The 4,098-nt window shown below is 36.7% G+C and overlaps 1 non-coding gene across 1 annotated transcript; it reads left to right on the top strand.

The window, feature by feature from the left end:
* The first annotated feature begins 3,222 nt into the window (after positions 1-3,222).
* LOC125089635 (U6 spliceosomal RNA) lies at positions 3,223-3,328 on the top strand. Its single transcript, XR_007124003.1, has one exon. It is a non-coding gene; the product is annotated as a U6 spliceosomal RNA (small nuclear RNA).
* Positions 3,329-4,098: the final 770 nt, after the last annotated feature.

Genomic DNA, 4,098 nt, shown 5'->3' with positions numbered 1-4,098 from the left:
AAAATCTTAAAAAAAAAAAAAGAAAATAGTCTGTTGTTCACTTATAAAAAAAATCTATAGCCTTTAGGCTGAGATCTATAGAGAAAAGAAAAGCAGAAGGAAAAAGGAGATCCAGCTGCAAAATATATGTTACAGTGTCATCGCTAAACTGAGAAACCTTGTAAGATTATGACATAAATGTTACTGTATCAGTTGAGAGTCAAATTTCTGTTGCCCATATACTTTTGAAGGCCTGAAACTTCACCACTGTATCCACTGCATAGTGCCTCCTTAATTCTGATCCCCTGGGAGGCATTGATAAAATGACACAGGTAAAAATAGACTCAAACTCCAGGTGCTACACCAGAGCTAGAACTTGTCTTAATGACGACAGTGTCCACTTAGCAGTGGAGCCGAATTGCTTGAGTGCTGCTCTAAGACAACAAAATAGGTGTGTGGTTATAGTGGCAGATCAGAAGAGTTGGTACAAGTATTTGGGGCGCATGTTCAGTAGTGAAGGTAAAAGGAGCTTGGCAGTCAGTTTTCCAGCACTACAAAGAGGGTCCTTGTGTGCCTAGTTCTAATGAGAAAAAATGACTTTTTAGATTTGGGGAGAATTGTTGAAAGTTGTCCAACGTGAAATAGGATTAGATCTTTATCACATGAATATGCACTTGACAAAGGAAAACATATTCTCTTGTTATGCACAGAATAACAATGATAATAACTAAAATGTACTGATTTTTTTTTCTATGTGATGGGAATTATTCTGGGACTTCTTTCCATGCAACTTAATTCTGACACAGGTCTGTAAGTCAGCTGTTACTACCAGTCCCATTTTTAAAAATTTTTTTAATTTTTTAAAAAGATTTTGTTTATTTATTTGACAGACAGAGATCACAAGCAGGTAGAGAGGCAGGTAGAGAGAGAGCTGGGAAGCAGGCTTCCTGCCGAGCAGAGAGCCGGATGTGGGGCCTGATCCCAGGACCCCGGGACCATGACCCGAGCCGAAGGCAGAGGCTTTAACCCACTGAGCCATCCAGGTGCCCCTACCAGTTCCATTTTATACATGATAAAACTGAGGCACAAAGAAGCACAAGCTTAGTGATAGAGCTAAGGTTCAAACCTGAGCATGCCAGCTCCAAATTCTCAATGCTTAACCATCATGCTATCGATACTTGTAAATTTACTAAATATTGAAATACTCTGATCCATAAGATAAAAAGTAATGAACCAAGAGAAAGATGGCAGTAGGAAATAAGCATTTGGATTAGGTCTCTCCAGGATCATTTCAGAGTCTTGAGAATAGTTAGACATAAATTGGACATAAATTTCCAAAAAAAAATTTTTTCATTTATGGAAATGAGAGGTTTTATGTAAAGAAAATATATGTAAAGGAAATATTGAGAGCTATGAAATTTTAAGTGGAATACATGAGTGTTGTTCTCACCCATGACTGGATATTGGACTCATCTGGGGAAATTTAAAAACATAACAGATGCCTGGGTTCCACCCCAGATATTCCTCCTGAATTGGTGCGAGGTGCAGGTTGGGTACCAGGATTTATGAAAGGCCCAGGTGGTGTCCACTGCAGAAATAAAAGGCTTGACTTGAGGGTGGCTTCATGGTAAAGCGTAAGCACTCAGGATGGAATCAGGGTGACCTGAGTTTGAGATCACAAATCTACATGTGTGAACTGTGTTATTTGGAGAGATTCACTTTTCCTTTCTGAGATTCAGTCTTCCCATGTGAACAGTGGAGATAATAATAGTACTTAATTTTGAATTTGTAGAATGCACGCAAATCTCTTGGCAATGCGTACATGTCTCTTAGCGTGAAGCTCAGCATGTCATGATCACTCAATAAAGACTGAAGGCAGATCATAGGTTAGATTTTTTCCCCCTGATTTATGAGACAATGACATGGAAAATCAGTTAGGCAGAGCTATTCTTTACTGAGTTTAATGCTTTAATTGATAACCTCACAAATATTGAATGATATATATCATATCTATGTAATATATTATCTATCCATCTGTCTATTAATCACTAGCAAACTATATAGCTTTTTTAGAGCAGAAGTTCATCCTCATTTTCTTGGAATCATCTTATATTCCAGGATGTAGTAGAGAGTCAGAAGACATGTAAAAGTAAAGAAGGCAGCTTTAAAGAATTATTTTCCAGTCTCCCCCCACCCTACTCCCTGCTGAGAATCTTCATAACCTCCAATGTCCCAGTCTTCTGGGATCTCTCTCTGTCTTATCTCAATCTTGCTTATTGAATATGCATTAAAAAATCCAAGGCCATCTTTTTGACTGTCCTGAGCAGGTATTTAATTTGGTAACATGTTAGTCACATTGAACATTGTTCTAAAAGGCATAGAACCATGAGTCATTCTATCTTTCTGTGAGGTCTTGTACTGACTCTTGACTCAGAGTCAACATCTGCTTTTCTGATTCTGCTTAATTCCCCATTTCCTGATTTTTGACCTCCATAAACTACTGTTCCCAAGTAATGGCAGATGAGCAAGTGCTTTAGGACACATTACTCAAGAATGCCTGCTTATGAGTTACTGCAAATATCTTGGCTATTAACCTTTTTCATTGGGCCAGATATATTTAAGAATGTCCCACTTCTTTGTATCAGACTTAAGCAAGTCTGATTAAAGTGGGCATATGTCCTTTTTTTATTAATTACTATGAAAAAATTACAATAAAGATGATGCTTTAGGTCTGGCAATAGAGGAACCATTTTTAAAGGTCTATATATCTTTAATTTAAAAATTCATAATTGTTAAGTTCTTTGAAGAAATTGATTTAGTTGTTATATATGACCATATTGCATGCATTCTATGTGTACTAGTTAAATTAAACAACATAACAAACTTGTGAGGTTGATGCTCTTACTATCTCTAGTTTACAGCTAAAGAAACCTAGAGCATCCAATTAGAAACTGATGGAGATAAAATTTAAATGTAAGCAGTCTGGTTCCAGAAAATGGGCTCTTTAATTTTATACCCTATTACCAACAGCAAAGGTTTACAAACACAGTAATGCCCTAACAGTATGAACATATTCTTTTTATTTTTTTCCTAGCATTTAATCAATGTCAAATGATAATATTAGGTATTAGGTTCATTATTTTTTTTATTTAAGTCTTTATTTAAGTCTGTTGCAAGAGGTCCTGATCATAAAGATATCCATCATGAAAGTTTTCTTTTTTAGTTTTCAAAATAGGCAATCTGGTGCTCGCTGCGGCAGCACATATACTAAAATTGGAACGATACAGAGAAGATTAGCATGGCCCCGTGCAAGGATGACACGCAAATTCGTGAAGCGTTCCATATTTAAAAAAAAAAAAATAGGCAATCTGAGACAATTCTCCTCTGATATAACATAGTTCGTCTGGAACTCCACTTTCCTTCTGAAAGTCACTTCCCGTGGGCAGATTTTTCCAGTTAGATAATTGTTTTAGTAGTTACTCAAAATCTGACATCTTTTCTCATTGCATTTTAAAAGCTAAAATGCTGAATTTTTGTAAATTTTTTTGCAGTAAATTACTGAAATTGGAGCTAGTGATAAATACATTTATGAGAAGCTTTTAAAGACTCCAACTAATTTCTCACATAGAAACATCCTAAATAGAGTAACTCCTGTTCAGCTTGGAGCCCTCTTTGTTGCTAGGTCATTATAACTTAAATATCACTAATCCTAAACTATTTATGGACAAAAAACGAAATTGCATTAATCTTAAGAGCTTAAATGTCTAGTCTTACCAACTTCATGAGCAGAAATTTCATGAAGCTCCTCTGGTATTTCTGCGGGACCAGAGGGGCGTCCTTATGGGCATTCACACACCTGTCTTCTGCAGTACAAGATGGCATCCATCAACTCCTTTCCTTCCTGTTCTGACTCTCTGTGAAGCTTCTAGAAGTGTAACACCAGTATGGTTGGTGGCAAAGTGCCTATTGAGAATATTATAAGAACATCAATGTGCACATCAAAGATACTGTCCAATGCTGTGTCCAAAGCTGTCCCTCCTTGTAGGGCTGGAGATGTGTTGAGTTCTTTGCAGAGGAGGAGGAATTACACTCTTTCTAAGTCTGCTTTGACTTGTTTCA

Source organism: Lutra lutra, chromosome 1, assembly GCF_902655055.1.
Source record: "Lutra lutra chromosome 1, mLutLut1.2, whole genome shotgun sequence".
NCBI classification, from domain to species: domain Eukaryota; kingdom Metazoa; phylum Chordata; class Mammalia; order Carnivora; family Mustelidae; genus Lutra; species Lutra lutra.
This window is presented reverse-complemented; position numbering and strand designations above follow the sequence as displayed.